Source organism: Delphinus delphis, chromosome 9 (genome assembly GCF_949987515.2).
Source record: "Delphinus delphis chromosome 9, mDelDel1.2, whole genome shotgun sequence".
Taxonomy (NCBI): Eukaryota; Metazoa; Chordata; class Mammalia; order Artiodactyla; family Delphinidae; genus Delphinus; species Delphinus delphis.
In genome coordinates this window covers 47,533,436-47,560,148 of record NC_082691.1, presented here as the reverse complement: position 1 = coordinate 47,560,148, position 26,713 = coordinate 47,533,436, and the positions used below count along the sequence as shown (strand labels likewise).

At 39.3% G+C, this 26,713-nt stretch overlaps 1 long non-coding RNA gene across 1 annotated transcript in view; it reads left to right on the top strand.

Annotated features, from left to right (window-relative positions):
- LOC132430645 (uncharacterized) overlaps positions 1–23,983 on the top strand; it is a 219,211-nt gene extending 195,228 nt beyond the window's left edge. Inside the window, exons 5-7 of the long non-coding RNA XR_009520541.1 lie at positions 16,315–16,426; positions 23,166–23,252; positions 23,932–23,983. This is a non-coding gene — a long non-coding RNA (uncharacterized lncRNA). The remainder of the gene's footprint in view (positions 1–16,314; positions 16,427–23,165; positions 23,253–23,931) is intronic.
- The last annotated feature ends 2,730 nt before the right edge of the window (positions 23,984–26,713 follow it).

The window sequence follows — 26,713 nt, the reverse complement described above, 5'->3', positions numbered from 1 at the left end:
CCCTAGACCCTAACTCTAGAAGTGCAGTTGACTCTTGCAAAGCCTCCTTCCACCACTGAGAGCTGCTGCTCTCATCCCTGCCTTGGTGAGGATTGGTTTGGGAACTGGAGCAGTTTGGATCTCCCCAGTGCTGATGGGGGAGATGCTAGAGGAGCAAAAGCAAGATGAAGGAGCAGGGAAGTCGAGCTGATCTTACATTCCTAGTCAATGTGCACTTTCTAGAATGTAAATTCTCTAAGTCTCCTGCCTACAAAAGATCTTTAGAAAGCTGACCTTTGCCAAAGTCCTAGTAGAGCTACACACACAGAGGGTGTTGAAAAAACATCAGGTGGGAATGGCTCACAGTGTCAAGCAGCTGGCCCTCCTTTGTGCCTCCTCTGCTCAGGTATTAAAATATGCAGCCAGACTAGAGGGACTTTCGTGTGATGGACCATCATTTAAGCTTGGCTGCAGTATCCTCAGACTAGATGCTCCTCATGCTCCTGGAAACTGAGATAGACATAGGAAAGATAAATAGGAAAATCTGAACTAATTCCTGTAGGTTTTCCATATATTTGATTTTTAGCTTGTTCTTTAGGAAGTAGGGTTTGTGGAGTTTTTTTATTTTATTTTATTTTTTTTATATGAGCAGGCTGTGTGACTTCTTGCATATCTTTTTCACACACACCAGAAAAATAATAGATTCTGGATACTGTGTGTTTCTGTATATTATTTGGGTTTTTTCTGCTAGGCTCACCTGTCACTATTACTATCCATACAACTATTTCATAACACTCAGAAAGGAGCAGAAGGACATACCTAATAATTTCCCTGCCCTCCCTTACCTTTCCACCCAATTCCATGCTGGGCAGCCTCTTTTAGATGGGAAAACCGTATACATCTCGGCAAAGAAATCATCACTAACAGAAACATCTTTAAATTGGTTCTTCTCGGGTTTGATTTCTTGAAAGAGAAAATGGAAAAGTTAACACTGAAGACCTCAGGTGACTGAGATTTCTGGAGGCCACAGGAACAAATTCAATTATGCTCTGCAGTCTCTCCCAACCAAGACCTATTTGGCACTGGTTATTTTCCCCAGTTGCTTCATCTGAGCACTGATGTTTTGGTGATACCAGTGTCCACAGAAATGAGCAGTGAGACTTCACCTAAATTATGTTCAGCTCTCCACCTGCTTAGATGAGGAGTTATTGTGTTCACGTGCAGTAAACATGAAAAAATGGAAAGAACAGTTCCAAAGTAGTCATTCTAAGCCATGGCATTCACCCATCTCTCATTCATATCAGAGACATTCTTAGGACCCATATTCAGACAAAAAAGATTCTGAATATTTCAAACTGTACGTTTAAAATCCAACTCAAATGTCATGACATGCCCTGCTGTGAAAGTGACAAACTCATGGCAGAATCCTTAAAATTTCTCAACACTTGTCATGATCCTAATTGCTATCAGTTCTGTGACCACTGTTTCTTCACAGAGTCAACGTTTGAGCCATTTTACTCCAAGCTGACTTTCAGCAAAGGTATAAGAAATAAAGAATCACTATCACTCATATTAGTTTTCATTTAAATTTCATATTGTCCACAAATTGTTATCTGTGGGGTAGGGGGAAGTAGAGATAGTCCGTGCCCACATAGCCCTCATCCTTGGTTTAGTTCTATATACCAAGAAGAGAAAAACAACTAGACATTTCTGTGCTGATTTGGTTAACACTTTCTCTTTAGGTGACTCAGAACCTTCCTGATAATATTTATCTATAAGTTCCACAGGAGTCTATAATCTGTTTTATGAAAATATCCATTGGTTTCACAGTTTTCCTGCAACCTGATAAATTCTCTTAGAATGATTGCATAGTTACCCAGCTGTGTGTTAACTCCTGGCCAGATACTAAAGCTAAAACCTAGCTGTTTCAACTTTAAAACTCATAATGCCACAAAGAAATTAATGCATATCTCATGTAAAAAATAAGAAAAATTAATGGCAATTAAAATGACTGATTTGTTCCAATAATTCCCTTAAATACATTACATAAAGACATTAGGTACATTAAGAAAATTGAGATTTAGGTTTTTTACTTTCAGAGAAATGGAAATTATCCTAACCCTAATATGAAGATGCTTTGGATTTTCTCATATATGTGAAATTTCACGGACTCCTGCTTTATTTCTTGGCTGCTCTGTTGTACAAAAATCACAATAAAAAAATTAAAGTGCACTCATCCATAGCACTCATAAAAATCAGCACCCAAAACTCTACTGCCAGTAACATGCCTTCAGGTTTCGAGTTAACGCCCATCTAGATGGAGAGATGAACAAATCAGAAATGTTAAACTGAATATTTAAGCCTTACCACACAGATAATTAACCTCAAGTAATATGAGAACTTTCGTGCTTCCTTGACTTTACCTCAGGTATTAGCCACCCATAAAGTAACAGGCTGCCTCTAAACATCTCTGGCAAACAGCTGGGCAGCATTTCACATGACGTAACAAGACCTTCACTAATATGACTTCCAAAAAATTAAAAGCTAGTTTAGATTGCTGTTGCCTTTGGGTGCTTGGGGCCATATGGAGTAGAAAGAATTCTGCAGCTAATTAGAAATGTAACACCATGAGGAAGCAGAGTTTGACCTGCTTTCTCTTCAAGGGTTAGGCTAGAACCAGTTCTAAAGAGAGTCTATGTTGCAGTTTACTAAAGAGTTGGTGCCCCTTGTTTGATCCTCAACAAAGAACATTCTAACTGGCCCTGAAATTAGACACAAGCGGGTGGAAACAAGTCTTTAAAATAATACAAATACTATCCAGATCATAATCCTAATCTTCGTCCTGAATAAGCAAGACTAATTAATAGAAGAGGTTATGGAAGAATTAATAATAACTGACTGGCATTTTCTAATGGTCCCAGAATAACGTATCTTGTGATAGAATTACCTTTAACTGAAAGATGATCTGAAAGGGCTTCACTCAGTAAAAAGATGGTAATTAGCTTTGTCGACTAATCACAATTAAATCCTTAATTTTAAATGAAACATATGGGAAGAACCAGCCAGTCAGCAATGCAAAGTGCAAGGCACAGATGTACAGACAGAACCCAAGACACCATGAGCAGGAGATTGGAGGCAGCAGGAGTTAGTCCCTGAAGCTACCTCAGAAGCTCATATTTAATGAGGTCTTAGTGGGTGCTGGGCTTTGGTTAAATACTTTACCTGCATAATTTTATTTAATCCTCACAGCCATATGAGAGTCAACTGCTGTCCCTATTTCTCATATGAAGATACTGAGGTTTAGAGAGAGATGTGAAATGGCCAGAACGCCAGCCCAGTTTGCTTGATTGCAAAGCCTGTGCTGTGCCGGCGAGGAATACAGCCAGACAGAGCTCTGGTCACAACCCTAGGCATCATTTCCTTCTGATCCTCAAGAAGTAAAGCAGTGTTTTGTAGAGCAAGCAAGGCTTCTCTGAATTAGTGTTGATTCTACCTATTATGGAATTGAGAAGACAACTGTTACGTGAAGGGGAACAATTCATAGTTCATGGAACTCATATTTGGCTTTCAGGACATTGTAGTGGAAAAATGAATACAAATATTCTGTTGGCACTTCTCCAACATCCTGAAAAGCACTAATTACTTCCTCCCTCCTTCAAGATTACAACAGTCCAAGGAGTGAGATTACTAACAATTGTTAGAAGCAGCTTGCCTGCACTGAGACAATGAATACTAAGACAAAGGTACAAGAAGTCTATGAGCCCCTTTGCATACTGGTCCTCAGACAGCAAGACACTGGAACTCACAGAAAGCATGAGTCCTTCAAGAGGAAAAAATAGGCAAGAGATAGTGTGTTTCTCATTGCTTCCCACCTCCCCTTTATGATCGTTTAATCCCTTATGTCACCGTGGGAAGTAAATTCGTCATTGATGGTGAACTCTTCCCAGAAACTTCTTGTGCTTATGCTAGACTTCCTGGACACCTACTAAAGGTCACATATTGTTTAAAAAATTACAATCTCTTTCTTGATCTCAAATATCTGTATGTGTGTGTGTACATTCTCCACTTGGTGTATATACATCAGAGTGGAGAATTTCACAAAACACCCCAGCTCATAGTTCAGTTCCCCACTCAGTTTATCAGTGCTCCCACCAGTGTGACGGGAGGAGTCTTTTGCTTCTTTATCAATATGACAAGAGGAGAATTTGCTTGTATTGGTATCTTTACTTAAAGTGACATGAAACCCCACCGCGTTTGTTTTGTTGGTAAAAATCCTTAAGAACCCTCCTATCTTTGACCCCATATGCAGTCCTATAATCTAGTCTCACTTGGGGCACCAGAACCTTTTAGGCCATCACTGCTGAAATTGGTACTGGAAAGGAAAATAATATCTCTCAGAAAAGTCAGAGAGACTGACAGGAAATTGTGTGTGGAGAATATTAGAAAGAAAAAAGCTGAGGGGGATTTTTGTGTTTCATTGTTACTCACACTTTTCAAGTTAACTCTTTGCTGTTTACAATACTCGTTTGCTTTGCTTTGACTCATGTTTTTGTGAATCAGCTTTAGGACTAAAGAATTGTGAAGCATTGAGAAAATAACTGTTTTTCAGAAGAGCTCCTTGGCACTCTTTATTTTATGTGTAAGATACACCATCCAAGAGGTTTTTGCATCAATGTCTAAGAAATATAAAATGATGTTGTTAGACTTTACATAGAAAACAGCACTAAGGCTAATAGCAGTTACTCATACAGAGTAGGGAGGAAATGGTTCTATTTTTATTTATATATAGTACAGATATCCCTTATTCCTTATTTCTAAGTAAATTCCATGTACACATTTCCTAATGGGTACAATAGTTAAAGTAGAGGTAAATGATTGGAAACCAAGAGGACAGAGGATAAAAGTAATTTTGCCAGGAAGAGCGCTTACAATTAATTCCTAATTTGACTTTGAGCTTTTGAGAGAGCAAAATAAGGGAAAGAAAATGAGAGTTACATCATTCTTATTATGAAGATCACCAAAAGAAACAAATGCTCTTCTGGCAATAAATGCTAGTAGAAATTGGTCACTCAGATTCTTACATAAGGGTTATTTGAAAAACTCTTACTTAACTTTCAGTAACTTCAATTAAAATTATATTACAGGAATAAAGCTTAAAAGATCAGAGGAAGGAAGAGTTAACATATCTTTCTCAGATATATGTTTTGTAAATTTGCTTTTGGTAGGTACTGGAGAACATGCTTTCAAGGTTTTAATATCCCAACAAAGATCTGATGTAGCAAAACTGACATTTTGCTCTGAAAACCAATGGGCTTGTATTTGTGCCCAAAGAGAGTCACTCCAAGCCACAGAGTGGCCTTCAGAGGTTATCTATGCATAGGGTCAAAAGTCTTTCTGACTCTCTGTATTTAATGCATGAAACAGAAACCACTCTAGGTATTTCCAGCAGAAGGGGATTTAGTACAGGAAACCAGATGATCATACAATAATTGGAAGGGCTAGAAAAGCATAAGTCAGGGGATTGCCACAGGTCTTTTGGTTTCATGGTCAGCTGTGAACCAGCTTTTAGGAACTTACTGCTACTACTCATACATCTGTTGCAATGAACATGGCTGCTTCCGACTCATGAAGCTGCTAAGAGAAATGTAGAGTCCAGAGCTTAGATGTCAGCTGCCACTCTTGCAAAAAGACAGCCTTCAACTTCCACCTGCTTTCCACATCTCTTCCAAGCGCGTATCATAATACATCCAGAATCCTAGCTGCTGAGGAATCTGAAAAATGCAAATTTTATCCTCAGCCCTTCGGTATAGGGGAGGGAGACAGAAAGTGAGATATAAATGGATGCCAAATGCCCAAAGACAATATATAGTACATTCCCCCAAAGAGATTTTATTCTTCCCACATCCTTGCACATGTCTTCAACTGAGACCTTCAAGTTCTGTGCCATAGAACATGGAAGATGTTATTTTCTCCATAAGAAAGATGGACCACAGTGGGTAAGGATGGGTCAGAGTAGGTCAGAATGCATCAGTGTTGACCGTTGGGAGCCTATGTGGTTCCTGAACTGACCTTGCATCTCCTTGGCCCAGGATGCTGGGTCCCCGAACAGACCCAGCCATTCTTGTCAGTACTGTTTTGCAGCGAGTTACATGCTTTGAGGATGAATCCTAATATAAAGAATCAATTACTTTAATGAATGTTATTTGTTTAATGAATAATACTTGCTAACGACAGCAATTTATTTTTAACAGAGCTTATCTTAAACTACTGTTTTTTAGGGTAAAGGGCCAACAGGTTTAATGGCTTCTTAAAGCCATTCAAGAGATGGTACAGATATGTGTCTTATGTTTGTTGTGGTAGATATAAATCAGCTCTTCTTGTCTGAGTCAAGTTATTTAGATTTGTTTAAAGAAATGACCTGTAAACTTAACCTTCTTTCTACCATTTACATTTTGTAAAGAAAATCATTCTTGCCTCCTCTGATTCTGACAGGAGAATTGGAAACAGGATTTGAAGGTCATTAGCAGTTTAGATAGCTTAGACTCCATAAGTGCCCCCATCTATAATAGAGTAGAATGTGACTCTATTCTACATAATCTGAAATCTCAAATGTAAACATTCATATCAGAGATATGGCTGACAGCACCAGAACAAGCTCAGTGTTGACAAAAGTTAGCGAGGAAAATGAAATGTCTAAGAAGCAGATCGACCTACCAACAGAAATGACCCCTCTGGTGAATAATAGGAATTATTACACCACAGATGTGATAATACTAAACCTCTTTACTCGATAATTTTCAGTCAAGTGTAGTAGATGGGATTTGGGGAGATTTTTCATTATTAATATGGCTTTTCCTCATTTGAATGCAGATTCTCTTGCTAACTTTGCTTGGTAAAAATCAGATTCACCATGTTACTTTCAGATATGCTGTCTAGAAGAGTTTGTCTTTTTGAAAAGCAAGGGATTACCCGGTTTTATTAATTTGCTTTTATTTCCTAATTTAATATATTTAGGTTTTAGGAAGACTTTCTTATCAAATAGCATAATTGCTGACTTGGAAAAGTTATTTCCCACACTACTAAGTCTTTAGTGTAAGGTGGCAAATACCTATCTCTAAATGGTCTCCAAAGACCATGCTTGCCCAATGGAGTGTACAAAATAATACCTTAAGATGTAGGGTAGGGAAAGATCCTTAGATGTTCGCTTTAGATTTGTTTTTATTCTTATGTCATACTTTTCTCATTTTTTGTGTCTCTTTTGTAATATATGTATAAGTCCAACAGTATATATATTTAGCTATAAATAAATATGCATACATTTGAAGTTTGTGCTCAAACAGTATTTTTAACAATAGAGGTGCAAAATCAAGAATTTTGAGGACTAACGTCTGCGTAAATTTCTGTCTGTCTACAAAAGCTGCTGTAGTCCATCCTATTCTCAGACTTAAATTAATCAAGAGCTCAGCAAACATCTTATGTAGAATTTTTAATTTTTTAATGGATATAAGAAGATGAATCTTAGAGTCAGAAAATTACAGAATTTTACTTCTGGAATGGAACTAGAGATAATCTGTCCAACCTCCTCATTTTTCTTTCAAGGAAAATTTAACCTGGAGAGGTTAAGTGACAGTGTGACCTTCACTTGCCCAATGGTGAAAAAGAGCTGGTGTTTTTTCTATAGCCATCAAATCCCTGCCCACGCTTACTCGGGTCATAACATGAACACAGCTGATTTTGGTGCCTGTCACCAGCCATGTCTGTGATATCGACTTCTAATCAAATGCTACTGTGTGTGTCTGCTGCAGTATCCATGGCAGTTGCATGATCTCTGCAATACTCTTAGTTCAGAAAAGGCCAAAGAATGCATCTCAGGCTAAGATCACATAGTTTTCACTCATCATTAACATTTATATTCCCTATCCTTTCCAACTGAAATCTTTGGGCCTAGCCTTTCTGGCCCTGGATCTTAAGTTTATGCAAATTTGTATAACTGCTTTTGCTTATTCTTGGAAATGTGTCGATTCGTTGGATTAAAATAAACAGATTAAATTATAACAAAAACTGTGTGAGGTTAACTTTATATTACAAGGCCATTGCAGTGTCTCTTTTGGCTTCCAACCTTTGTGCTCTTTATTTGCCTTAGTGGTTAAAGAATACTAACTTTATAGAATTAGGGGCTTTCTGTCTCAAGGCTAGCTATGTATTGCTTTCATTTGCCTCGACCCACATGATACCTCACTCTCCATGGCCACCCATGCTGGTTTCTGATTCATCCTGGGATAGCATTCCAAGCTCTTGTCCTCCCTCTCCTCCTAGAAGAGCTGATTCCTCCAGGGCACCAAGATAAACTAAGGTGGCCCTCTCCTGGAACTGCTCTTCTGAGCTGATCAGCGCTTTCCCCATCATTAGATTCCTGCTCGAGCTTTCTGCAGTCCTTGACATTTGGCCATTTACTTTTTGACACTGCCTTTTCCTTCGGATTCTCTTACAAAGTCCTCACCTTGTTCTCCTCTTTTCTTTCTCACAAGATTGGCTTAATCTCCTTCAAGGATTTCTGTCTTCTTTGCATCTCATTGTGTGAGCACGCCTCAAGGTTCCACCATAAGCCACCTCCCCGCATCTTTTAGTTGAAATCCCTTCCAGCCATAGAATATCAGCAATCACCTGTCTCTATCTCCAGAAAAGATTATTTCAGGCTTCCATGTAAAGCCTCAAATTCCTTCTATACGTACCTGACAAGAAGTCTCAAGGTCAATATCTTTTACCACAAACTAAGTCCTTCTTACTTCTCTCATAGGTGGCACCATTTCCTCACAGTCTCTTAAGCTCAAAACCTTTTTTTACAAAGATTCTTCTCCTTACCACCTACATCTAATTAGTTACAATATCCTGTTAACTTTTCATTTGAAATACTTCTGAATTCCAACCTTTCCATTCTAGATGGTGATACCCCTCTTCAGACCTGCACTGTTCCATCATGGTCAGCAAGGTAGAATGAAATCCCTAAGAGCTACCTCCTACAAAATAGCAGAGGAAAAACCTGACCCAGGGGAAGGCCTGGATCAGCTGCTTGAGGTCAAACATGAGGTAATAAAACATGAACCATCCAATGAAATAAATAGCCTTGAATACGGACTGTGCCAGGCCACATGATTAGGACACTTCAACTCCAAACAGCCTAGAATCTGAGAGTCCTAGAGCAAATTCATGAGTGGGAAATCTAATCCAAAGCCATATGGATTTACAAGAAGCAAGGCACAGTAACTAGGACCAAAGCCAGCTGGGTGAATTGCTGTATATAGCACTCATGATGAAGGAAGGCTTATGAAGGTCAGAAGCTCTTGCCTCCTCTGATTCTGACAGGAGAATTGGAAACAGGATTTGAAGGTCATTAGCAGTTTAGATAGCTTAGACCTGTTCAAAAGACAGGTCCTTTGAAAGGCATGCACTTCTGCCCTTTAAAAAAAATCTCCAATTATCATCCCAGAATGGCCTCTTAACTCTTTTCCTTGACTTGGTTCTCTCCCCAAGAAATAGGGTTATCTCTAAATCCTCTTCCATTCAGTCTTGATTCCTGAGCCCCTAAACCTCCTCACTTACTAAACTAGCTCTTGAAAAAATACCTCTTTTGCAAAATGCCATCGATTTTGTCCTTCTGAAATTTATCATATCACCTTAAAAAACTACTTTCAGCACCTACGAGCAAAAGTAATCATGAAATACCCAACTATGAATGTGATTATTAGCATGTGCTCTTTTGTATAACTAGATAACTTGATTATCCTGTGCTTTTTCATCTAAGTTGGTTTGAGCAGTTTTTGATAAAATCAAAATCGGATTTTAAGAAAGAACAGTAAATGTCAATGAGCTATGAAGAATCAGTCGATATATGTCCAAGCCCAAATATGTGGTATCCTCTTGAAAAATGTGTAACAAAATTACAAAGGCAATAGTTACCCCACCTATAGGAAACCTATGGAAAAAAATTTACTATGCAAAATGTTCCTAATGAGTGCCTCTTTAAAAATCTCTTAAGAACACATCAGATGTTTTATTTTGGTCTCAAGAATTAACTACGACAGAATATGTACACAGAACTCTTACTCAGGAGTAAGCTCTTCAAGGCCAGTGAATATGTCCTTCATGTCTTTGAATCAGTGCAGCAAATACAGTCATATGGCCAATGAACTATATTCAAAAATCAGTTCTCTGGGACTTACTAGCCCTGTTATCATCAATGAATTACTTAGTCTCTGTAGACCTCAGTTTCTTCATTGATAAATTGTAATGATAATCTCTATCCTACAAAGTTGTTGAGAGGATTGGTTAAGATTTTGTATGTGATGTGTCTGGCTCAGCATCTGGCCCACAGTAAATATGTATTGAGTTCACTCTCTATGTCAGTCTCTGTGTGTAATGGTAAGAATACAGCTGTGAAATGGACAGCGTGGGGTCTGTGCTCTCAGAGACCATGCAGCCTTTTGGGATTCACACTCTGATGGACAAAGGACAAGGTGTTGAGGGAATACCCAGGAGGTGCCTGATGTGAACCTGGGGGCTCCAGGCAGTCTTCAGAGACTGGAAGGATGAGAAAGAGTAGGCTAGGGGCTTCCCTGGTGGCGCAGTGGTTGAGAGTCCGCCTGCCGATGCAGGGGACACGGGTTCATGCCCCGGTCCGGGAAGATCCCACATGCCGCGGAGCGGCTGGGCCCGTGAGCCATGGCCGCTGAGCCTGCACGTCCGGAGCCTGTGCTCCGCAACGGGAGAGGCCACAACAGTGAGAGGCCCGCGTACCACCAAAAAAAAAAAGAGTAGGCTAGATAGGGAATGTAGGGTGTGCATGTGTGTGCGTGTGGGTGTGGGTGTGTATTTTGTGTAATCCACTTTAGTAATATGTATGTGAAATTGAGACTGTTCACCAGGAAGTTTTAATTCCTCTGTGGATGGTAAATGTTTTATAGCAATTTAAACATTTAAATGTGGCATAACTAGATAGCTCTTTCCCAAGATATTTTTCTAATCTAGCTCCTCCTGCACTGCTCAGGACTCCTCCTACTCAAAACAAGTTAAGTTGACAAGCCTAGAATTAGCAAACAGTACCTAATTACATTAAACAACACTTGTTGCTCCCAGAAGCAAATTAACATGTTTATTATTAATTTTCACTGAATTATACTTAGCACCAACCCCTTACCTTTATGAAGAAAAACACACTGCACCCCCATACCACCCCACCTTGTCAAATCCACAGAAACATTTGAGGTAATCACACTTGTTGCTGGTTTTAACTTCGGAACTTAGTCTTAATGATAGACATTTTTATTATTATTTTATCGTTATTTCATATACTAATAAATAAGGTTCTTTGTGGTCTGGATTTAGCACAGAGAATCCTAAAATGTCTGAAAAGGAAAAGGAAAGTTGGAAATTAACCAGTTGGGTGAGCTGGAGTCTGCTGCTGGCTGCAGCCTACCCTCCCAATTGCACATTTGGCTGGAGCACACCCAGCGAGGTACGGCAGAGCCAACACCAGCCACCAGCCTCTCCTCCAGGGGCTCGGAGAACCCCTATCCCACCTAGGAGACTTTCCTGACACACCTTTGTTCTTCTGCCCTCACAGTGACCTCAAGGCCTCGCAGATGTGAAGCGGTTTTTCTTCTCCTATACACTTTCAGCTTCTCTTAAACTAACAAGAGGGCTTTATTTTAAAGATGCAAGTTGAGGCCCTGAGAAGTTAGGAAACTGACTCCAGTTTCCAAAGCTATAGTTAATGGATCAACCAGGATTAAAACCCAGGGTTCCTGAAGCCCAGTCCTGTGTGGCCCCGTCATGTCACTGCCTTCCACCCAGCCTGGGTCCAAAAGGAGCAGCCCTGGTCAGTCCTGGAGGGGTCAGGCTTGGGTAGCCCATCCATGGGGGAATTCCTTCCTAGTAGTTCTTGGGCTATTGATGTGTTTTTCTAAATCTCCAGGAAAATCTGTTAAGAAATTAGGAAAACTGGAAAAATTATTCTGATTATCCTGCAAGAACTAAAACGTAGCTGTCAATATAAAGATGTTACTGATTTGAAGAGCTCCACTGACATCAGGTCAAAAGCAGGAGCAGGGAATGTGAATACAAACAGTCGAAGGTTAAGGTTGACCAGAATCTCAGGGAACGGGAACAGGAGCACAGAGGCAAGAAGAGGTCACAATCTAATCAGTCAGTTTGGCTTGTAGCTGTTGCTATGTTAAAAGTGAACATTTACAGTGCTGGCTGGTGCTAACAGTGAGTCATGCTTGCAAATAAAATAAATGTTAGTACATTTATATACACAGAATACCTTAAACAAGTCCTATGAGTGGTATCCCAAGAAATAACAAGTTTGGGAAGCAATATGAGTTTTTAAATTGGCGATTGAGAGACATGGTTCTGCATAGTGTTGAGAGATTTGAGTGTTATGTTGTTTGAATACTACCCAATAGTGTTTGCTGGCATTTTACAGCATTTGAATATTTGCTATAGGCAAAATAAGTTCTTTGTAAATACTTCCAAACTTGATATTTCTTACTCATTACGGGCATACTTTGTTTTATTGTGCTTTGCTTTATTGAGCTTCTCAGATACTGCACGTTTTACAAATTGAAGGTTTCTGGCAACCCTGCATGGAGCAAGTCTACCAGCATCATTTTTCCAACAGCATTTGCTCACTTCCTGCCTCTGTGTCATATTTTGCTAATCTCACAATATTTCAGACTTTTCATTATTATTATATTTGTTATGGTGATCCGTGACAAGTGATCTTTGATGTTACTATTGCAAAAATATTATGACTCACTGAAGATTTAGATGATGGTTAGCATTTTTTATTAATAGAGTATTTTTGAATTAAGGTATGTATATTGTTTTTTAGACATAAGGTTTTGCACACTTAATAGACTACAGTATAGTGTAAACATAACTTTTTTTTTTTTCGGTATGCGGGCCTCTCACTGTTATGGCCTCTCCCATTGCGGAGCACAGGCTCAGCGGCCATGGCTCACGGGACTAGCCACTCCATGGCATGTGGGATCTTCCCAGACCGGGCTACGAACCTGTGTCCCCTGCATCGGCAGGCGGACTCTCAACCACTGTGCCACCAGAGAAGCTCTAAACATAACTTTTATATGTACTGGGAAACCAAAAAATTCATGTGGCTCACTTTATTGTGCTCTTCCCTTCATTGTGGTGGTCTGGAACTGAACCCACTGTATCTCCAAGTTATGCCTGTAAAATAAATTTTTTAGATATCCATAATATTGTGAGTAAAGAATACAAAAAATGTGGGAAGTATTTTAAAGATAAAAACAAGTTATGCTTTCAGGAATTCCTGACAATTCCTGGGAATTTTGATCTTTCATTCCTGAATCCCAAAGATTACAATCTAATCCAACAAACTGTGGAACTATAAGAATCTTCCCTTGGCATATAAACATTTATATTTTATAAAATTATCTTCACATGATGCCACATGGTGCAAAAAGTAGGGTACAGAAATGAAAATAAACCATTTAGTTAGAAAAGAAGCTTAGGTATATTGCTTTTTAGATTCCATATCTAGATATTCAGTTTGACCAATCACTCTTCTGGCTCACAGTTTTACAAATCTTGAGAAGAATAACAGAGCAGAGGCCTTCAGAAAAAAAACAAATCCACATTAAGAGCAAGATTATGAATTCCCTTTATTTTTCATGAAAGTTCTCTAATGAGTAATAAAAGACTAAAAAACAATAAACAAAAGAACAGGTTAATATTTCAGGAATAGCTTACTATGTAATGAGGTTAATATCTTTAATATATAATGAGTTTTCACAAATCAATAAGAAAAGGCAATAACTTTAATTTTAAAGAGAAGGCAAAAAATATACAGGCAGTTTGCGAAGGAAGAAACACAAATGTACAACAAAGACAAGTTCAACACAACTAAGGAGTTAATAAAAGCTAAAACAATATACTATTTTTAACATATCAGATTAGTAAAAGTTTTACATATGATAATACTCCATATTGGTAAAGGTATGGGAAAAACAGGGACTCTAACACATAATACAAGGATTTTTTAAATTTCCTTTTTCATTTCTTCATTTATGCATTGATTGTTTAGTTGCGTGTTGTTTAGCCTCCACATATTTGTATTTTTTCCAATTTTGTCCCTGTAATTTATTTCTAGTTCTATACCATTGTAATCAGAAAAGATACTTGATATTATTTCAGTCTTCTTAAATTTGTTGAGACTTGTTCTGTGGCCTAACATGTGATCTATCATGGAAAATGTTCCATGTGCACTTGAAAAGAATGTGTATTCTGTTGTAGTTTGATTAAATGTTCTGTATGTATCTATTGAGCTCATTAGTATAATGTGTCATTGAAGGCCAGTGTTTCCTTTTTGCTTCTGTCCAGATGATCTATCCATTGATTGATCTTAACAATTTCGGGGGGGGCAACAAAAGCAAAAGTAAACAAGTGGGGCTACATCACACTAAAAAGCTTTTGCACAGTGAAGGAAACCAGCAACAAAATGAAAAAGCAACCTACTGAATGGGAGAAAATATTTGCAAACTATATATCCAATAAGGAGTGGATATCCAAAATATATGAAGAACTTATACAACTCAATATCAAAAAAAACCCAAACAACCCAATTAAAAATGGGCAGAGGATCTGAATAGACATTTTTAAAGAAGACATACAGATAACCAACGGACACATAAAAAGATGTTCAACATCACTGATCATCAGGGAAATATAAATCAAAATCATGGTGAGATACCACCTTACACCTGTTAGAATAGCTATTATCAAAAAGACAAAAAATAAGTGTTGGTGAGGATATGGAGAAAAGGGAACCCTTATATACTATTGGTGGGAATGTAAATTGGTATAGCCACAATGGAAAACAGTACAGAGCTTTCTCAAAAATTAAAAAACTGGAACTACCATATGGTCCAGCAATTCCACTTCTGGGTGTTTATCTGAAGAAAACGGAAATACTAATTCAAAACGATATATGTTCCTATGTTCACTGAAGCACTATTTACAATAGCCAAGATATGGAAGCAGCCTAAGTGTCCATCGATAGATGAATGGATAAGGAAGATGTTTATATATATATATATATATATATAACTATATATATAAATACTATATATATAGTATTCTATATACTATACATACTATACTATTTATAGAGTATAATATATACTATATATTATTATATATAAATATATATATTATATAAATAATATAAATATATATATTACTCAACCATAAAAATGAATTAAATCTTGCCATTTGCTACAACATGGGTGGACCTAGAGGGTATTATGCTTAGTGAAATAAGTCAGAGAAAGACAAATACCATATGATTTAACTTACATGTGGAATCTAAAAGACAAAACAAATGAAACTAAACAGATTCATAGATAACAGAGAACAAACTGGTGGTTGCCATAGAAGAGGTGGTTGGGGAGTTAGGCAAAACCAGTGAAGTGGATTAAGAGGTACAAACTTCTAGCTGTAAGGTAAGTAAGTCACGGGGATGTCATGTACAGTATAGAGAATACAGTCAATAATATTGTAGTAACTCTGTATGGTGACAGATTGTAACTAGACTTATCATGTTGATCATTTCATAATGTATAAAAATATTGAATCAGTGTCGTACACCTGAAACTAATATAATATTGTAGGGCAATTATAATTCAATAAAAAAAGGAGTGATAACCATGTTTCTGAGCAAAATTAGCCTAATACATCAAAATCTTTAAAAATTGCATTCCTTTTTTCCCAGAATTTTTTATTTAAAAACTTTCCTAAGGAAACAATTGGACAAGAAGACAAAGAAGTATCTACAGAATGTTCCTTATCGTCCTGTTTGTAATACCAAGACTTTAGAAACAGCCTTAATACCTAATAATAATAAACTGGTTAAATGAATCATGGTAATCCATAAAACAGAACGCATGGGAGAGAAGTGTACAAATAGTACATTAAATACTAATAGTACAATAAGGATATTATGATCCCATTTCTGCAAATAAAAAGTGTGGTTATGGGTATATAGATGCAACAAATACCTCTGGAAATAAGTTTATATACCAAGAGATGTCTGTTGAATGAATGAGCCAATAAATATGTTAGCAGTGGTTATCTCCAGGTATCAGTATTATGGGTAATTGTGTGTGTTCTGCTGATTTACATGTTAAATTTTCCTAAAAAGTGGATTCATTTTATTTAATTTTAAGGAAATGTTTTTTTAAATGTAAAGCACTGAGAGGAACTAAATGAATTCAGAGCTCTGGCTTTCTTCTATTATAGGTGAAAGAATGCAGAGAGATAAATGTGCCTGGAGTCTTAAGAAAACTGATGATTGATCTACTAAATGGATGAAAGAATTTATTCACATAAAAATCCTGCCTTTGAAACTAAGGTCAGTCAAAACTCTAGATTCTGAATATATGCAGGTTATGCAAGTAAAACCTGCCTGAAGGTAGCTTTGGTTTGACACACCCAATTTTAAGAAACATCATTTTGTACTGAAGACAAAGTTTGCCTTTTGATATCATTCCTCCTTTTTTTTCAACCTACACTGGCTTTCTCAGTCATGTTTGAACCTCTCTCCCTTCACCTACATGGCAAAATGCCAAAGTCCTAGATTCTACTCAAAAGGAAGATTTTACTGACTTGGAGTACAAGTTTTCTTAAAGCAATATAGATCCTCCACATTCACCCTCAGATTGTATGAAAATAGGAAAAACTGTATGAAACCAAAAATCCAGAACATGTGTCAGAAATCAGATCCCATCTTAACAAATATCATCATTAACTGAAGTCTGGATAACTAACAGGCTTCTTCCCTATGGTTAGAGCAAAGTTAATTATGCGTAGTGTGTAGAATTGTACAGAGCACCAAGAATACAGAAATAAATAAGAAACAACCTTCAAATTCAAGAAAACCATAGTCCTGTGGTAAAATTTGAACAGAGCCCCTCAGGAGCAACCAGTTCTGTCTGGGGCATAGAAAAGGTGGAGAAGATCTTTGACAGAATTTAGAAAGTGAATATGCATTCCCCAAGTGTAAAAAGACCAGAAGGGCATTTCAGGCAGAGAGAACAGCAGGCACAAAGGCAAAGAGGCAGAAGAGTACCTGCAATAATAGGTGTGGCACGGTTCTAGCTCAGCACAAGAATTTGAAAATGATGGGAGAAAACACATTTGGCCTGAATGATAAATTAACAGTTACCTAGATAGTTCAGTTTGTAGGTGACTGAGTTTCACAGACGTAAAGACCTCTCTATTTAAGTGATTGGTTATTTTCTTTAAACTAGCTCTTTGTTCAGCTATAGTGGTAACTGCCTTCATTCTAAAATGGCGTCTTTTTTTCCTTGCCAAGAAAGGAGTCATTTCACTTTGCTTCTCTTCCCTTTTGGTTCTTTCCATTTATGTTTTGCAGGCACATGGACACACCCTTTAAGCCAGGATTTCAATGAAAAAACCTAGCCAATCCAGTTTTAACATTGTCATTGGTGGTGTTAACATGGAGACAGTCGCCTTCTTGTTGCTCAATAGGGTGAGACTTTGCAAAAGGCTTGGGCATGTACAACGTGTCTAGCTTCAGCCACCTCCTTCTCCTCCATTGCCAAAGAAGCAGAAGCCAAGGAACCATCTCCTTATTGTTCTCTTGCATAAATGGGCCGACTGCCCATTGGGGGAGGGTGGCACCTAGACATTTACGTGACCTGCTGTGGAAGGGTGGGGTTACTGTCTCAAAGTCCCTGCTCTTAAAAACTAGGGAAAGAAGGCCCTTCTAAGTAAAAGAAAAAGAAAAATAATTGACCTGTAAGCCTGCAGACTGCTACTAATGGGAAAGAATGCTAGAGCACTTCACTGCTAGCAAGGACAGCTGAAGAAAATGCAGTCCAGGCCCATAAGAAACATGAAGATTGCCAGCCCCTCACCTTGCTGTTCAGCATCAGAAGACCACCTTGGTTTTTTTTTGTTTTCTTTTTTGTTTTTTTTTCACCAGACACACACAATTGAGCTCTTTTGAATCTGGCATCACAGATGTTGAGACATATTTTTGCAGAGCAGTTTATGATGACATTGATGAGCTATATTGCCTCACAGTGATCTCTCAAGGTGAGCGAAGGCAATCCAACAGATGTGGAAACTAAAGTGTTGGGAGCCCCGGCACAAGCCCCAACAGGTAGAAGCCCAAGAAAGGGAGTGACAAACCAACAAACTGTTGAAACCAACAAATGTAACTCCTGACTGGGGTGTATTTGTTTTTGAGTGAGAAAGGAAAAGTATATTTAGGGAGACAAGTTGGATAAAAATAAGCATTGAGGGAAAGATATAGGAGGCAAATCTAAATCAAACCTATCTTTAATATGCAGCCAACTCAAAGCATGAAAAAGCGTATTCTAGAAATATTACAAATATTCCTATATATTTTCTTTTCCTATAAATAGTTTCCTATTCCACTAATGAGGAAGCTGCTTCCATCCAAACTGAGAGGAAAAGATAATTTCAAAGATATTAGACATGCAGGCTAAATTCAGTCCCAGCCAAAGAAACAGCAGAAGTTCAAATTCAGACTGATATGTACCTAATGGCTGCAGGGATGACCCATATATTGCCCAGGTGGGTTTGAATGTTGCATTTCTGTCAGTGGCCTGATATCAGAGGACTTCTGTATAACCCTTTGGCTCAGAGAGCCTAAATACAAAATGTACTCTCTCTTTTTTTTTTAAATTAATTAATTAATTTATTTATTTATTTTTGTCTGCATGGGGTCTTTGTTGCTGCGCACGGGTTTTCTCTAGTTGCAGCTGGCGGGTTCTACTCTTCATTGCGGTACACAGGCTTCTCATTGCGGTGGCTTCTCTTGTTGCGGAGCCCGGGCTCTAGGCACGCAGGGTTCAGTAGTTGTGGCTCTTGGGCTCTAGAGCACAGGCTCAGTAGTTGTGGCGCATGGGCTTAGTTGCTCCGTGGCATGTGGGATCTTCCCGGACCAGGGCTCGAACCCATGTGCCCTGCATTGGCAGATGGATTCTTAACCACTGCACCACCAGGGAAGTCCCCAAAATGTACTCTCTTTAAAGCATTGTGTCTGTCACATTACTACCATACAAGATTCTGGGTAAAGATGTATTTTCCACCCAAAACTTTTAAATTTTTATTAAACTCCTCCAGCAAGATAACTGTTTTTAAACAAATTACTTTCAGAGGTGGTGTAAGCAAATCTGTGAGACAAAGGTTAAGATAAGATGTGCCATGTCACTTTTTTTTTGTAAGGACATTTTTAACAGCAATTTTTTTCCCTCTTTAAAATCTTGATTCAATCCTATTTGCCATCAGTGAGCTATAAAGAGGCTGCATAGCACTGGAGAGAGAACATTGACGACCTTGTCAAAAAGGAGGTCATATCTCACCATGCTAACTGCAGTAAAGAATAAATTTCAGGTTCCGGGATTCTGCTTTTCAGATCTTAGCTCATGTTGTCTCTATGGTGAATGTAGCCTACTCAAAGCCATATTCTTTTTTTAGCCTTATTAAGTTTTTCATGTGCCTGGGGCATTGGAAGCATGGTCTCAGAACCGAGGCCAACCTGAAATTGGATCTCAGCTCCCAGCTTACAAGCTGGAGACCTTGAGCTTTCCTCCGTTTTTCTGTTTGTTCAGAGCTTTTTGATCTGTTAAAAATGACATAAGATAATTATGAAGGCAAACCGAAGAACTATGTTAAAGCAAATAGTGAATGGTAAGTGGCACCATGAGCCAATCAGTTGCTAAAAAAGAAACTTGGGCACTATCCTTGACTCGTCCCTCTCTCTCCAGTCCTGTCAATCCCTTCCTCTCCACTCTCACTCCCATCGCTTCATCCCAGGCCATTAGGCTCCCATCTCGAGTCTCACCCCCTTCCTAATGCATTCTCTGTGCTGCCACCATATTGTTCTTTCTCAACCACAAATGTGATCCTGTTGTCGCCCACTCTGACTCCTTCAGTATCACCCACTGCACTCCGGATAAAGTCAAGCAACTCATCACCTGGCTCCAGTACATCTACCTCTCCAGTCTCATCTCTGGCTCTATCATCCCTATCCCTATCCCTTCTTATCCCTCCCATAACTCTCTCTGCTCCAACCATACTGGACTATTTACAGTAGTTAATATTAGAAGTAGAATTATCTACGATTTTGTTTAAGTGCCACCTCTTCTTGGAAACCTTCCCTGACTCATCCCCTACCCCATCCAGTATATGGGTTGAAAGCCCTTCCCAAAGTCTCCCAAAGCACCCCATGCTCCCCTCAATTATAGCACATATTTCTCTGGGTAGTCTTTTTTGTGTATGTCTCCGTGTATGTCTCCGTCCCCTGGTGCCACTTGGCAGTAAGTCAGGCATGCCTGCTGCTGCCAAGAGAGGAAACAAAAAGGAAATGTGTATTTTTACTCATGTGCTTATTTATACCTTGTGTTGTTCCAAAACAGTTTGGGGTGCCCCGGGACAATAAAAAAAATAGGAAATTATGGAACCTCACAAAGTTTATATCCATCAAATGGCCAATACTTCCTAATGTAAAGAATTTGCTTCCTGTGACTTTGAACAAGATCCTTCTGCAATATCACATCTTTCTTTCCTGACATCATTCTTCACGAAGTTTTACAACTCTGGGACCATGATGCCTCCAAGGAAACTCAACAGTTTCTTGTGCTGTCAGTTTGTATGTCTATGGCAGAGAAATGGGCTTCTTAGTTCTTACTTCTTCACCTTGATGCTGCCAACTTCATTTTGCAAATGTAATTTCCACAATCCAGTAGGAAGGTCTTCACCATGCCACCCTGAACCCAGAGCCTATGACACTGACCAGGACTGACAGGATCCTGGATCCTGTCCTTGCCTCCTTCCCAAAATTCCCAAGTCCATGGGGATTTTGGATGATTTTTCTGGCAGAGTGACCAGGAATACTAGTCATACCTCTCAGTGCAGGGGCTCATTTCCTCCACTGCTGCATATTAATACCAAACCAGGGCTACATGGTGTAGATCCTAGAAAGACCTTCCTTGACTTGAAAATCCCTCTATTGCCCCATTCTGACAGTGACACCAGCAATAAGCATGACCAAATGGGAATTTCCTCAAGCACACCAGTCTTGGTGTAGCAAGACCCCAGCAACAGAAATTATATACCCATTCTTGGGCCTTCCCCCACCCTAGTTAGGTGGCCGGAGAATGCTTTCTTCTAAATCCCTCCACTCCTAGCAATCCTCCTGACCCCACACTGTGGTCTGTGGTCCCAGGGGGACATCACCGTGCAATTTCACAAATCTGCTGCAGTCAAGACCCAGCTACCAGTAGACCATGCATGAAATTCTTGGAGCAGCTTCTCCACTCCTGTCCTACGAGGCCATTTTCCCATGGCATGCCAATAGTTTCCAAACTGAAGTGGGTGTATAGGGAAATATGCTCCCCCCACAGCCATCACACCCTGCTACTAGGCCGCAAAACAGTGCTGCCTTGTGACTTACCTTTTTATTAGCCCCACTATTTTTCCAGCCCCATCTCCTGAGAACTCTGGCCCTGGTCCAAAGGGGGATGGATCAGATGCAATGAGGGTACCAAATTCCTTTGATGCCCTTATTTTAGAAATTCCTTCTCAGGATGAGTTATTTCCTCATTTAGTAACTGCTTCCTACTGGAGCAGGCCTTGAGGGTGATACTTAGCCCCTAGGGCTTTAAGGCTTGGAAGCTGAGGATCAGCTGAGTAGCTCTGTCCAGTCATTTCTCCTCCTCACTAGGCTTTTTATTTTTGGATGTTAGGAATACTACTCATGGGAGGTTATGTCTGAATTTGTGGTAGGCATGTATAGCTTAGGTCCTCATCCTACAATTTCTTTCATTCTGCTCCTTACCCCAACGTGTTAATAGAAAAATAAACATTCATTCATTCATTCATCCATTCAACAAACATTCACTGAGAAGCTCGTATGTGCCAGGCACTGTTGTAGGTGCTTGATCTATTCAGTGAGCAAAATAGGTTAAAAAACTTTGCCCTCTAGGAGCTTCATCCTAGTGAGACAAACAATAAACAAACAAAATGCGAAAATAAATTATATAGTAGGCAAGAACACACACTGTAGAATTCATAGAACTGGGTAAGGGGCACCAGGAGCGAGGGAATAGGATGGGACTGGGGAGCTGGGTGCAATTTAAATAGAATGGTCAGGGTACAGCTCACTGGAACCAGGTGAGAGAATAATATGAATGGAACAAAGTAAAAGAGACAATAGCAACCAGATTACGCAGGGTCTTGGAGGCCATTGACAGGCCTAGGATATTGTTTTTTTACAAAATACATTCTCATACATTTAATATTTTCAACCTTGTAAAATAAGTTCCATAGTAAAGATAATAGAGACTTACAGATAATTCAAAACTCATTTTTAGCCAATACTGTCCATATATGTTTCCATGAAAATTGTATCAGCATATAAATAATGCTGATAGGTATGATTTGATTTTCATCTCTTTTCCCTTTCCACCCCTTCTTCAAGGCCCTGAATAATCCACCCATAGAACATCCACCCATGTTGCTGAGGTTTCACTACAATTCTGAGGGCATGCAGAGATGAAATTTCATGGGGGGAAAGTTTGATCATTTAAAAAATCAGCTTTTCCATGTGTAGCCTTTTAGTTTGCTACAGAAGAATAATCCCTCCAGGGAAACAGGAAGCCCAAACTAGGAGCAGCCGTTAAAAACACTTGACAACTTGTAGAAACCAAGGAGCTATAAAGCCAGAGCCCACAGCCAATCCTTCAGCAAATCTCATCAGCATTTCTCTCAAATATATCCCCGATCTAAATGCTTCACCCCCCACCACCCGCCCAACACTGCCACTCAGTCCTTCAATCCTCACCTTGACTACAACGGCTCCTAAGTGGTATCTTACCATGCTGACCTCATTCCCTCCCTCCTGGAGAGGAGGAAACTAGATGAGCATGGTGCTAGAGAAGATTGGCAGAACCAGCTGGTCTTTGGATGGCCCTTGAAAGCCACATGAGGAGTTTGGATTTTTTTCTGAGTGAGATGGGAAACCACTCAGAAAACTGGAAATTGTGGAGTTGTGATCTGGGGAATAACGTGATTCGATTTAATTTTCTTTTAAAAAGCACTCTGGTTGCTGCTTGGGGAATTGACTGCAGGAGGAGCCGAAGCAGGGACACCAGACAGGAGGCTGCTATAGCAGAAGAAGTGAAGTAAGACCTTGAGGCTCTCTTGTTTTTCCTTGAAAACGCCAATCTCCTTCCTACCCCTTTGCTCTTCCTGTACCCTTGGTCTTGAATACTGTTTCCCAGATCATCAAATACCTCATTTCTCTCCATTTATTCCTGCCTTAACTTAGATGTCACCTCCACAGAGGCTTTCACTGACCACTGTATCAAAGACAACTTCCATCTCTGCTGATCATTCTCCATCCTCTCACCTTTTTTCCTCCTACTATTTATTATTACCTAATAATTTTACACAGTATATTCTTTGGTTGTTGTTTAGTCTTCTCTCTTCCACAAGAGTTTACATTCTATGGGAGCAGGGACCTTGTCTCTCTTCTTTGCCTGGCACAAATAAAAGTAAGTGAGACTCAATAAATATTTGCTGCATGCATGGGTGGATGGATAGATGAATACATTTATCCGTTTATAGCATGGTCTGAAACAAGTTAAGTGAGACCAAGTTCTATTTCTTAGAAAACACTTATATTTCCAGAAAAAGGAAATAATGTGTAAAAAGCGCCAAAGATTGCTGGTGTATGATAATTATTCATTTTTATTGAGGGTTCACTGTATTCTAGGCAGTACTATGAGTTTTACTTAGTTTGTCTGATTTAATCTTTCAGCAGCCTTAAGAAGTAATAGATTTTATTATCCTGATTTTTAGATGAGGAAACTGAAACTTGGATACCTACCCATTATGGACTCAGGAACACTTGTAAGTTCATTGCCTTCCAATTCTGAGAAGCCCTTGAAAGGTGGCTTTTGCCTTGAAAAAGAAAAGTTGCTGATAGGCTTGTTTAAAATCCGAGAAGTTGTTACAGTTTTAAAGCCTAAATTGGACCTGGTGTCAGCTGATCCGACAACCTTCCCTTTTTTTAATCCTGGGTAATCCGGTAATCTCCCAGTGATGAGCAGAGCATGTACACTCCATTAATACTGGGTGCAATTAGATGCCACTGCCTCAGCCTCAGGTGCCCAGCAGGAAGCCATAATTGACAATACAGATCTGAGTGGGGCAGCATGGTCACAGGCTGGTCACCTTTCCTGTCCGTCTTCCTCATGGAACTTGCTGCACTGATTTACTGCTCACCTCTTCTTTGACCAGTGACTAATGCCCTGGACTGGACGTTCCTAGGTGCAATTCTGTTCCTAACCCAGGTGATTGCTGAGGTGAGTTATAAACACCCCACTGAATCTCACCTGAAAATTTACACAGAATTCCCTCTCTATTCTTCACTCCACGATGGGCTAATACCCCCCAAATGTGTGAAGCTCCTCATAGGAAAGACATGTGTAGAGTCAAAGTTAATACTGTGAGTCTCAAATTCAGCATTTAAAAAAGCACTGGGAGAAGTAAATATTTGTAGATCTACTGCATCCTTAACAATGTAGTCATAAGATGATCAATTTTATTTTCATCAAAAATTGTTTCGTTTCTAATCACAGAGACAGGAAAGATCCCCTTCCTGAAAATATTGGCTATGTATAATTTAGTTATAATTTTAGGTTATTCACAATTGGAATTTGATGTTTATATTTACCCCTTTGAGTATTAATGAGATCGTTTATATTTCTGTCTAGTATCCTAATAACATTAGCATGTCTTCGCCCGCCCCACCTTGTATGAATTAGAGACCAGCTGATTCACCTCTTCCCACCTTTAGGGCTTTTCTAAAGATTTTATCGTAAAGGAGTTACCTTTTATAAAGATTTGGCATCCTTTTTTTCTTTCTTTGTTTCTTTTTTTTTTGCTCCCCTTTCATTAGGAAAACAGCAATGGATTCTTTTCAGAGATACACATTGATTTGTAGGAAGGCAGTCTAAGAAGCAATTTGTTCAAGAGCAGAGATTGTCATCTGTACAGAAAATTATACCAAGATCTCTTTCCAGGGTAAATTAGGGAGATATGTGGGTCTTATCCTGCACATCTAATGGGTACAAATCTTTCTTTTACTTCAGGGCCTGAGGCTGTTTACAAATAAACACAGACCAAGGTGATATTCTGCCCAAGATAGCACTATGATGGGAGCTACAGAGTCTTTTGGTTAATGACCTATTTGAAAAAATACACCACCACACATACACTTGATTCAGGGACAGAATGCAGTGCCATGTTGGGTGGCCCAGTACTGAGTACTATGATGAAAGCCCTTCACAATGGTTTCCAAAGAATGAGAACCAGAAACACTAAAGTCATACTTTCACAGAGCTATAAGAGAAGGGAGTACTAGCAATGAGCCCCAGTGGAAAAAGGCTGCCCTGGCTCCATGGCCCTAACTAAGCACAGCCCTGGGAACCATTAGAGAGGGGCTCTGGCAGATCTCAACCGACACATGAGTGAATGGCAGGAGGCAAGGGAAGGAAACTGGGGCCTACCCCAAGTCAGACTTCAGCGATGCAAGGCCATTACACACACACACACACACACACACACACACACACACACACACACACACACATACACACCATTAACTGTCTTTAGGAAGGCACAGTTCACATTTTAATGATAAGCAAATATCATAACAGTAAATTGTCTCCTCTTCTCATAGAGATGGAAAAGATGTAAGCTCTTTAAAAGGAACAAAGGAGGTAGAGACCTGAACTCCCAGGTCTGAAGGTGCTCTGTGAATGACTGGTTGATGGACACAATCAGCTTTTGATTTCACTGTATTTGTTGTGCTTCAAGGAGCTCTGAACATGTTACTTAGCATACCTCTGCAGGGAAGGGAAGGTATATCAGTAAAGGGCCAAGGTGGAAGGATGAAGTAATTCTAAGTTAGTCAATTCTAAGTTAGTCAATTTTCTTCCTTAAAATGACTCCCTCTCGCCACATCCAGCATCAGTAATTCTGGGTCCTCTCCCACAACTCTGTCAGGCTCAGTCAACCCCAGCTTCATCAACTTTTCCCTTCGCATCGGTGGTTTCCAATTCATTGGTGCTCCCCCCGTGAATGTTCTTATGGCTGGATCTTTCCTATAATCCAATAGGAGCTAGAATGTCACCTTCTAAGAGAGAACCTCCCTGACCACACTGTCTAAAAATTACTTTTTTATTCTGTAAATACCTTTTTATTTCCCTCATTGCCCTTTTCCTGACCTGAAATTCTTTTTTAGATGTTTAATGCCTCTCTCCCCCTTTGAACATAAGCACTTTCATACGAGGGCCCATTTCTTCTTTATCGCCATCCTCCGCTCAACTCAGTAACTGTCATGTAGAAAATATTCAATAAATATTTACCGAAGGGATGAAAAGACTTAACTGAAGTCTCACCTTTTCCATTTCAGTCCACAGTGGTCCTTTCCCTTTGCTGGGAAATAAAGCTCTTGAAATGAGTTCTGCATCCACATCGTGCAGTACTTCATTATAGGGTCTTGATGGTACATCGGTCATGTCATCTTACCTCATTTATATGCTATTGGAATTAAGGATCAGATTTTCTACTCTTC